Source organism: Euphorbia lathyris, chromosome 3 (genome assembly GCF_963576675.1).
Source record: "Euphorbia lathyris chromosome 3, ddEupLath1.1, whole genome shotgun sequence".
Taxonomy (NCBI): domain Eukaryota; kingdom Viridiplantae; phylum Streptophyta; class Magnoliopsida; order Malpighiales; family Euphorbiaceae; genus Euphorbia; species Euphorbia lathyris.
This window is the reverse complement of record NC_088912.1, coordinates 30,510,509-30,521,867: the sequence shown is the minus strand read 5'-3', so window position 1 is coordinate 30,521,867 and position 11,359 is coordinate 30,510,509. Positions and strand designations below refer to the sequence as shown.

The following is an 11,359-nucleotide window of genomic DNA, read 5'->3' as shown; positions in this document are numbered from 1 at the left end:
CTCATCGAAGCTGGGAAGATAAGTGATCCAGATCCTTCTCAGCGGATGAAGTCTTCGACTTGTTCCTTGAACGGTGAGGTCTATCACGGATTAGGATAAGCGAGAGAAGAAGTTCTCTAGATTGAGGACACTTAGGAAGCAGGTGAACTTGAAGCTTCCTGAAGTAGTATGAGAGAGAGGATTGCACTTGTAGGCGTTAAGTTCGATAGTTTCAGGCTAGTTGATATCATCGAGTCTCATTCTAGCCTCGATCCTATTTCTGATAAATCTAGGGCATAAAGCATGCACAGTCTAATCAATTTGGAGTAAACCATACACTAAATCCCTAATATACATGGTCAAGCGATCAATCTCATCCCCATCCCAGATAGGATGGGGATTAGTTCATAATTAAATTCACCAAACAGTTTAAATGCAATCCATAGACAAGAATCTCCATTAATTTAGACAAACAAGAGTAAAAGACAATAAGATGAATTTAGAAATCTAGAACCCGGATTTGTCTGTCTCTGATTACAAAAGCTTCAAAAACTTCCAAAGAAAGAAGAAAAAAGGGAAAAAGAAATAGTTTTTGGGAAAAAGCCAAGCTAACCCTAGCCAAAGAGGCATGATGTTCTATTTATATTAGTAGGCATTTCGGGGGCAATTTGGGAATTTCTAGGACAAGATTCGCGCCCAGCAGGTAAGAAGACGCTGGGAAATTTCTTCCCAGCATCTCGTCTCGTCGAGACAGGACGTGTCTCGACGAGACGAGAAGGTGTCTCAACGAGACACTAGGCGTCTCGCCGAGACACCACGTGATGGTCCCCTTTAGGGAACCATTGGCTCGCCTCGTCTCGCCGAGACAGGCTTCGTCTCGACGAGACGAGGACCTGTCTCGACGAGACAGACACTGTCTCGGCGAGACAGGCGTTGAAAAGAGGCAGCTTTCTCCAGAAATCTCTATTTCGGTCCCTGGGCTTCCGAAATTTGCTCTAATGATCCCAGAACTACCCAGACATGCTCCAACAGGCACGAGTCTGGTTCAGAAATGCTCGAATAGTCCTCAAAACATCTGAAAATACACAAAGATCCATAAATACTCGAAATTACTTATGTTAATTGAAAGCTAACAAAACGATAACAACACTAAAAGGAAATGAAGCAAGAATGAACCAAAAGGGTGCTAAAAACCATATACAAATGGGAGCTATCAACCTCCCCACACTTGAATCTTGCTTGTCCTCAAGCAAGAGAGAATCAAAAGCAGTGAAATATCAACAAATAGCTCCCGTACGTGGACAAGGATCCATTGCACCTTTATTATTCCTACGGTCTCAGACTGCTCAAGTTGCAATTAAAAACGACATGAACCTCAAAAGCAATCTCCAAAACTGATCACGTAATTTTATTAACCAACACTTTGCAAAAACGAGAGGCGAGGACTAAGATTGCTAGCTCACAGGTGGTCACTCTTTCACTCAAGTGTTTAGGTAAAATATGAATTTGGTAAAACACTCTATAGTTTATGGCCATATGGTCACGTTGGGATTGCATCATCCATCCGGTCGAACTTAAGCATTACAATTAAGCGAAATTATAGGTCTTTAAAGGGTTGTAACATAGGCTAAAGGTTTTGGGGTAGGAAAAAGGGAATTTAGGCTTAAAGTTAATGACTCAACTAGCTAGAACTTTGGCAAAAATTGGCACTTTTTCCGCTATGTGCGAGATAAAAGCTCAAGGTTGTTCTATTTACATTTTTTGTTGTTGTTTGGGAAGCAACTAAAGAATATCGTTTGGGAAGCAACTAAAGAATATCTTCTATCCTTTCCTCTACAATTTACTCGATTTTTCTCTTTTGTTTTTAAAGGGGACAAAGAGTCAACTTGATCGGGTTACTTCTTCTTAGAATTACAACCTTTCCATTGTAGCTAACGGCAAAGGGTGTGTGCCCAAGCATTCTTCTAACCGAAATTGAGTCAATTAACTAGGGTGAGAAAGGGTATTTATGAAGGCTAAGGGTTTGTAACTCGGTTGATCAAAGAAAAGGTGTAAATAAGGCTCAAAGGGGCTTATCTAGTGGAATTGGTAAGGGATTTTGGCTAATCAAAGAAAAGGCTAAGTTCACAAGGGGTTATACCTAGATTGCCTGATCATTTCAAGTTCAATTATAACACAACATTCAACCAGTATTGGATGCAATTCCTATGAGCATAGTGACAATAACTGTATCCCACACCTAAGAGATCAATTGCTCCTAAAAATGAGTCTAAAATATTGACCTTTAGGCTCTAACTCACAATTTAGGGGTTATTTGTAACAATCCTAGCCTCACCTAACGAATCGTTCCATGTCAATCTTAGTTAAATGACACTCTTTGGAGACTCAAATGTTGTTCACAAGTTTTTGCATGCATCAATTTCAACTGAGCTTTCAGAACTTTAGGGCATAATTTCAACTGTAAAGTCAGGATTACTAAATGCGTCAAAATCAACTGCCTAGGAATCTTTTTATTCCTAAAAGCTACTGGCAAAAACAGGAAAAGCACAAAAGCAAGAAACATACCACAACACAAAAACACTGACACACGAATCAAGCAAATGTAAATGTACATATATACATAATGTCCTATCATATCGTCTCCTCTCCCACACTAAATCATGCATAGAGTTCCAACAGATGCATATTTATAAAAGTGAGACATAGGTGAAAGAAAAGAAATAGGATAGGAAAACTCCCTCAGGGGGCGTCTACGTAACGCAGTGTCTCCACCGTGCCCAAGTTGTCCTCATAAATTTTTAGACGCTGCCCGTTGACCTTGAAAGGGGCATTGTGGCCATTCGTGATCTCAACTGCACCATAGGGGAATATCATGGTGACTTCGAAAGGTCCATACCACCTCGACTTCAGCTTTCCAGGAAATAAACGCTGCCTGGAGTTGTACAACAAGACCTTATCCCCTACCTCGAAATGGCATTTGATTAGTCTCTTATCATGCCATCTTTTCGTCTTCTCCTTATAGATTCTAGAATTCTCATAGGCACCAAGCCTGAACTCTTCCAAGGCGTCCAAATGCAATAACCGTTTCTCACCTGCAACTCTTGTATCAAAGTTTAGAAAACGGGTAGCCCAATAGGCTCTATGTTCGAGTTCTACAGGAAGATGGCATGCCTTACCGTAAACTAGCCTGAATGGGGACATGCCAATTGGCGTTTTAAACGCGGTCCTGTACGCCCACAAGGCATCGTCTAATTTGGTAGACCAATTATTTCTAGATGAATTAACAATTTTTTCGAGGATAGCTTTGATCTCTCTATTGGACACTTCCACTTGACCACTAGTCTGGGGATGATACGGGGTAGCCACTTTATGGGTGACCCCATATTTATGCAGGACCTGTTTAAAAGCCTGGTTACAAAAATGTGACCCGCCATCGCTAATAATGGTGCGGGGGGTGCCAAACCGGGTAAAGATATTCTTTTGTAAGAATCGGATGACAGCCCGTGCATCATTACTAGGCAAGGCGACAACCTCAACCCATTTAGACACGTAGTCCACCGCTACAAGGATGTACTCGTTATTGAAAGACTTCGGGAAGGGCCCTATGAAGTCTATCCCCCACACATCAAAAATTTCACAGACTAGAATCGGTTTTTATAGGCATGGCATGTCTCTGTGAAATGTTACCAGTTCTTTGACACTTATCACAATTTTTAACTAAATCAAAAGCGTCACGGAAGATGGTGGGCCAATAGCCCACTCTGGAGTACCTTAGCTGCAGTCCTGTCCGCGCCGTGATGGCCACCTACCTCTTTGGAGTGACAGAATGCAAGAACAGAAGCCACCTCTTCTTCAGGAATGCAACGGCGGATGATGTTATCGCCACAGACTTTGAATAGGTAGGGGTCGTCCCAAAGGTACTGCTTGGCGTCGTGCAGAAATTTTCTCCTCTGCTGGTAGGACAAATCTGGAGGGATCAGCTTTCCTACAAGGAAATTAGCAAAATCAGGAGACCAAGGAACATGTCTTATTGATAACAAATATTCGTCTGGGAATGTCTCTTGGATGTCTGCATTCGTTTCAGCATCCACCTCCTTTTGTTCTAATCTGGAGAGATGGTCAGCAACCACATTCTCGACTCCTTTCTTATCTCGTATCTCCAGATCAAATTCCTGCAGCAACAGGATCCACCTAAGGAGTCTAGGTTTGGCATCTTGTTTAGAAAACAAATACCTCAGTGCTGCGTGGTCAGTGTAAACAATAACCTTTGAAAGCACCAAATATGAACGAAACTTGTCAAGTGCAAAAATCACAGCCAATAGCTCCTTTTCTGTGGTAGTATAATTTAATTGAGCATCATTAAGGGTTTTACTAGCATATGAAATTGGTTGGCAAATTTGATCCACCTTTTGACCTAAGCATGCACCTACAGCAGTGTCACTGGCATCACACATGAGCTCGAATGGTAAATCCCAATTGGGGCTAACCATTACGAGAGCTTTAATCAATTTATCTTTTATAGTGTTAAAAGATTCAAGACATTCAGGTGTGAAAACAAAATTGGCATCCTTCAGCAGCAATTGGGTCATAGGCCTGGCAATTTTAGAAAAATCCTTAATAAAGCGTCTATAAAAACCAGCGTGGCCTAAAAAACTCCTTACTGCTTTAACACTGGATGGGGGAGGTAGTTTTTCAATGACCTCAATTTTGGCAGGGTCTACCTCAATCCCATTTCGGGATACTTTATGCCCTAAAACTATGCACTCAGTGACCATAAACTGACACTTTTCCCAGTTTAGGACTAGGTCAGTCTCCTCACATCTTTTCAGCATTAACCCCAAGTTATGCAGATAGCTATCAAAAGTAGTACCAAAAACAGAAAAATCATCCATAAATACCTCCATGAATTTTTCTATCATATCAGAGAATATAGCTGTCATACACCTCTGAAACGTAGCAGGTGCATTGCATAAACCAAAGGGCATCCGTCTATATGCAAATGTCCCAAAAGGGCAAGTGAAAGTGGTCTTTTCCTGATCGTCAGGGTCCACTGATATTTGCATGTAGCCCGAATACCCATCCACACAACAGAAGAACAACTTACCTGCCATGCGTTCAAGCATTTGATCAATGAATGGAAGAGGGAAATGATCCTTTCTGGTGGCGTCGTTCAATTTCCTGTAATCCACGCACATCCACCACCCAGTAGTCTTCCGCACCGGAATTAGCTCATTCTTCTCATTCAATGTCACTGTTGTGCCTCCTTTTTTTGGCACCATATGTACGGGGCTCACCCACTGACTGTCAGAGATTGGATAGATCATCCCTGCATCAAGCAACTTAATCACCTCAGCCTTCACCACTTCCTTCATTTTTGGGTTTAGTCTTCTCTGTGGTTGAGCAGTTGGCTTCACCATGTCCTCCATATAGATCCGGTGTTCACAGAGAGATGGGCTGATTCCCTTGATGTCAGACATTTGCCATCCAAAGGCTCCTCTGTGCTTCCTCAATACCTCTACCAATCGCTCTTCCTCAGGACCTATAAGTGCAGCAGAAATTATTACAGGTAAGTGTACAGGAGGTGCTAAGAACACATATTTTAAATGGGCGGGTAAAGGTTTGAGATCAAGGGTCGGTGGTTCTTCAATCGAGGTCTTAAGCCTTTTCTTGGTTTCTCTGTCCAGGAGTTCGTCGTGTCGGGCCCAATGACAACCCTCTTTACCTTCCCCCTCAATGTCTACATCCGACGATCCTTCCTCTCCTAATTCAATATTCAAGTTCCTGTCTTCATTTTCCTGGAAAGTATTCTCAACCAAAGAGTCAGTTAGGATCAGAAAATTACAACATTCATCATCAACAGGAAATTGCATAGACTTTAAAATATTGAACTCCACTTCCTCATCCTGTAATCGGAGAATTAATTTACCCCCTTCAACATCGATCAGTGTCCGTCCCGTGGCGAGAAAAGGCCTTCCTAGTAAGATAGGGACCTGATCGTCTTCTTTGATATCCATGATCACAAAGTCAGCCGGGAAGATGAACTTATCGACCTTGACCAAGAGGTCTTCCACCACTCCGATCGGATGCCTTATCGATCTGTCAGCCAGCTGAATTGTGATTGATGTTGGCTTAGGGTCTCCCATCCCCAATTTCCTGTAAACAGACAAAGGCATCAGATTAATGCTTGCGCCAAGATCACATAAAGCTCGGTTAAAGTGAACTTTGCCTATTGTACAGGGTATTCTAAAACTACCAGGATCCTTGGATTTTTTTGGCAATGGATTTGTTAGCATGGCAGAACATTCCTGGCTTAGCATTACAGTCTCATGATCTCCTAATTTTCTTTTTTTTTGAGATCAGCTCTTTAAGAAATTTTCCGTACACAGGCATATTCTCAAGAAGTTCAAGAAACGGCAGGTTAATCTCTATTTTCTTAAACACATTCAACATTTTTGAATAATCCTTGTCTAACTTAGTTCTCCTAGAAGTAGGATAAGGCAAGGTAACCTGTGTCGGTTGTTCAACAGCATCAGTAATTAAAGTTGGATCAGAAACACTTACTTGGGGAGAAGACGGTGTGGATGAGATTTTACCAGTGGTGGGGTTAGACATTTCGTCTTGCTGAATCACCAAATTTGGTGCACTTACCTGTGTTCCGCTCCTAAGCGTGATTGCGCGTGCTTCCTCCTCTACGAGCTTACTGATCTGCGTTTGAAGTCTTTGGCAGAAAATTTCGTTGTATGCCAACCGGCCTTCTATGGTACTCAGGGTCTCTCTCAGGGCATCTACAATTCTTTCTAATACAAACTCCGTCCCTGAACCTTGATAAGTGCCTTGCTGCCAAGGTGTGACATTTGACCCATTCCGCTTTAGGTAATGGACCCGCTCTACTACCACCGGGCACTCCACGTTCTTGTGCCCTCCGCTGCAAACCTCACAGCTTGCGATCGGTTCTGGTGATTTCAAGTGAATTTCCAACAGATCCACCTTTTTTGTGAGTGCTGCTATCTGATGATTTGATTCCGAGGATATTCCGGGGAACTCCTCTACTGTCGTGCCTCTTCTTATGGCCGGTTTCTCATCTTGCCAACATGCACTCCGTTCGGCTAACTCTTTCACCAGATTGTACGCCTCACCTGCCGTCTTGTTGAATAAATTTCCTCCTGCTGCTGCATCCAGAAAGGCGCGACTGACAGGAGATATTCCGGAGTAGAACATGTCAACAAGCTGGTACCGCTGGTAACCATGGTGGGGGCATCGTCTTAACAACTTCTGAAACCTCTCCCAGGCCAGATGCAGGTTCTCACTGTCGGACTGCCTAAATGACGTGATTTCGCTTCTGAATAGTGCAGTTTTTGATGGAGGGAAGTACTTTGCTAGGAACGCTGATACTACAGTGTCCCAGTCAGTGAGAGAGCCTGGCTCGATGGATTGTAGCCATTCTGCAGCTTCTTCTTTCAAGGAAAATCTGAACAACTTCTGGAAGATTTGTTCAGATGTGACGTCTTCGCACTTGAAGGTGCCACAATATTCCACGAATTTGTCAAGATGTGAGTTAGGATCTTCGTAGAAACCCCCACCGAACTGTCCCGAGTTCTGGATCATCCGAATCATCGCTGGTCTGATTTCAAATGAAGTTGCTGTTTGTTAAGCCCAAAATATACCTAAAATATCATCATTAATTACATCAATATTGCTACGAATTTATGCTATTTATAACTGTTTAGAAAGCTTTTACTCTCGAATATGTTTCTTTCTTGTAAGGTACATAAATATTTGGTAGAATCCAAATAGGAACGAAAAGAGCTCGAAAACAGAAGAAAAACCCTACAAAAGGAGTCGAAGACGACAGAAATTAATAACACCAAATTGAGGACGCGAACGAAAGCAGAAGAACCAAAAAACGTTCCGTGCCGCGACCGCGGCCCCCAAATTCACGGTCGCGACACGCGTTCCCCAGCTTCTCCTTCCTTCGTTTGAAGACCAATTGATGCTCCCCCATTCTCGGTAGAGAATTTAATATTCTCGGTATGAGCAGGAGATTTTAGAAGCCTAGTTACACACTTTCGTTTTCGACGAAACACGATCCTTCACAACGGACACGGTCCTTCGCAACGGACACGATCCTTCACAACGGACACGACACTTCAATCAAGACTCTTCAACATCTATAAATAAAGAGTTGATGGAGAGTTGAAGATATGTAGAAAAAAGAGATTAGTATAGAATTTATGCAGAAATTCCGAATCAAGTGATTCAGAAGTTAGATTGCGATTCTGTAAAAAGCAATATGCTATACACACATTGTTTATTCAATAATAACAAGTTTAGTAGCGTTTAGACATTGTTCCAGTTTAGTTTTCATTTTGGTAGTAGACCGACCCAGTCTCTATTACGAAGATTCAACGAGAAGATTGAGTAGAGGATCCGCCCCTGAGCCTGACAAACTCTAACGAAACCCAAGGAAAGGATTGATCAACCCGTTCACTTGCAAGCCGTCGAATGTTTCCATGCTCCATGTTCTCTGTAAACTTGTATCAATTTATATTTCATCTAATAAAGTCCGTTCTATTCGATAGATTTTTATGCAGCACTTATGGTAACCAATCCACTAAAGTGACTGCTGGTGTTTTCATTAAAACGTATTTAATCCAAAATCTTTACAAGGAAACTTTGTTGAACACTTAGGCAAATTATTATCTCGAAAGAGTTTTAATTTGATTAAGGGCAACTATCCCGAAAGGGTTTTGTCATGTTCAAAGCCAATTAATTAGAGGTTCCGTCATTTATTTCATCTTTATAATTCATACAAAGTTTAAAGTTGTTTTCTTTGCTTAATGCAAACAAATACATTCGTTTACTTTTCTAAAAAGTACTAAACGTTCCTATCTTGCAAATTCATTCTTAAATCAGAATATTTTCTAACGTTTTCATACTCTAATCTAATTCTCATTCTAGCAATTTCAAAACCAAAACCGATTAAACGATTTTTTTTCATAGTATAAACCTTAAAAGTAAATTTAACCGATTGTAAATAAGTTTTGTTAAAAAACGTTCCCTGTGGGATCGATATCTTTTATTACTACAAGCGTATACCGTGCACTTGCGGAAATCGCTCAAGAAGTTTTTGGCGCCGTTGCCGGGGAACGCCAAAATTTTTGACAAAATTTTAAATTTTTCATGTTTTATTACGAATCTAGGTTTATTCATACTTATTCAAACTTTTATATTTTATTTATTTTCAATTACTAACATATTTATTTTTCAAATTCTGTTTTGTAGGTAGTTTCGGTTCGTGCGAAATTTCAAGTTCATGCGCAGTTCTTGAAGTTCAGGCACGTCACCAGATCCTATTGACCCAGAAATTGAAATAACTCTTAAAAAGAACAAGAAAGAAAAGAAAAACAAAAACAAAACCCCAATAAAAACTAAAATTACCGAGCCAGAAGTTATGGCCACACTTATGGATTACGCTAGGCCAGGAGTGGCCGGTGTAACAAACAGTATAGTTAGACCCCAAATTAATGCACATCATTTTGAAATTAAGCCTGCGTTGCTTAATATGTTGCAAAATAATGTAACGTTTTACGGGTTACCTAACGAAAATCCTAATACCCATTTGACAAATTTCTTAGAAATTTGTGACACTTTTAAAATTACTGATGTAACTGCAGAAGCAATCAAACTTTGCCTTTTTCCTTTTACTTTGAAGGATCGAGCCAAAGAATGGTTAACTTCTATGCCAGCCGCATCAATTGAGACTTGGGATCAGTTAGCCCAAGCATTTTTATCAAAAAAATTTCCTTTAGGAAAAACCGCAAGAGTCATTAAAGAGTTAACATCTTTTTCTCAAAATGATAATGAAACTCTTTATGAGTCTTGGGAACGTTTTAAAGAACTTCAACGTTTATGCCCACACCACCAATTGCCCGCTGAACTTTTAATGTAAACATTTTATAATGGACTAAATCCTACAACTAGAGGTTCATTGGACGCTATGTCTGGAGGGTTATTCATGAAGAAAACATCTACCCAAGCAAGAGAACTTTTGGAGGAAATGGCAATCAACAGCTGTATGTGGCCCGCGGAACGTGGACACGTACCATTAGCGAAACCATCATCCTCAACAACATCATCAGTTAAAGGTATAGTGAATCTTGATCCAGTAGCGATGTTGCAAGCCCAATTTTCTGCCTTATCGCACAAAATTGATAGGTTTATGGCACCGTGTGATTCTAATGGTAAGCCAATCCAAACAGATGTGGATTACGAAGGTATGAGTGAAATTTAACAGGTAAATTTTGTCCAAGGGCAAAACCAAAATAATAACCCTTATTTCAATACATATAATCCTGGATGGAGAAATCATCCTAACTTTAACTGGAGAGATAATAATAATGCTAATGCTAATCAAAATCGTACTACTAATTATCAAAATCAATCCAGATATACGATTAGCACTTTATCTTCTAAAATCGACAAAATTATTGATGCTATAAGCGGAAAAATAAGTAATCACGACGATGGTTTTAAACGGATCGAGAATAAATTCGATCAGCTTATTAAAAACCAATCATCTAGCATCCATAATTTGGAGATTCAAATTGGACAACTCGCTAAATCAATTCCATCCCGCAAAGAGGGAAGTCTTCCAAGCCATACGGAAGAAAATCTGAAAGAGCATGTTAAGGCTATCACTCTTCGTTCAGGGAAAAATTACTTAGGCCCGGAAATGCCCGAAAATTCGACCTTACCTAGAACTGATTTACCGAAGCCCAAAGAAGATACATTAAAACACAAAGATGCACCAATTGACTCTAGTACAAAAACTTTTGTACCCAAACCACCTTTTCCACACAAAGTTCGCAATAAGGACTATGACAAACAACTTTTAACATTTTTAGACAAACTTAAGAATTTGCATATTAATTTAACATTTATGGATGCGATTACACAAATTCCCAATTATGGTAAATTCCTCAAAGATTTAATTTCAAAGAAAATCAGTTGGGAAGGAATCATCCATTTCGCTAACTGAAGATTGCAGTTCGATTGTGTCAAGTAATTTGCCCACAAAACTCAAGGATCCCGGGTGTTTTACCATTCCGTGTAAATTGGGAGATATTGAATTTCCCAGTTGTCTCTGTGATTTAGGAGCAAGCATTAACTTGATGCCATTATCTATTTTTAATAAGTTAGGCTTAGAAGAAGACATCAAACGTACCAATATGGTTTTGCAATTAGCAGATCAAACCACTAAAAGACCATACGGTATAATTGAGGATGGTTTAGTTAAAGTTGACAAATTTATTTTTCCTACCGATTTCGTTATTTTAGATTTTGCTTATGACGTAAATTGTCCGTTAATCTTTGGTAGACC

The 11,359-nt window shown here is 40.3% G+C and overlaps 2 non-coding genes across 2 annotated transcripts; one reads left to right on the top strand and one right to left on the bottom strand.

Moving 5' to 3' along the window:
• The first annotated feature begins 7,219 nt into the window (after positions 1-7,219).
• LOC136225271 (small nucleolar RNA R71) lies at positions 7,220-7,326 on the top strand. Its single transcript, XR_010686995.1, has one exon. It is a non-coding gene; the product is annotated as a small nucleolar RNA R71 (small nucleolar RNA).
• Positions 7,327-9,799: 2,473 nt separating this feature from the next.
• Positions 9,800-9,906, bottom strand: LOC136225184 (small nucleolar RNA R71). The gene has a single exon (XR_010686914.1). It is a non-coding gene; the product is annotated as a small nucleolar RNA R71 (small nucleolar RNA).
• Positions 9,907-11,359: the final 1,453 nt, after the last annotated feature.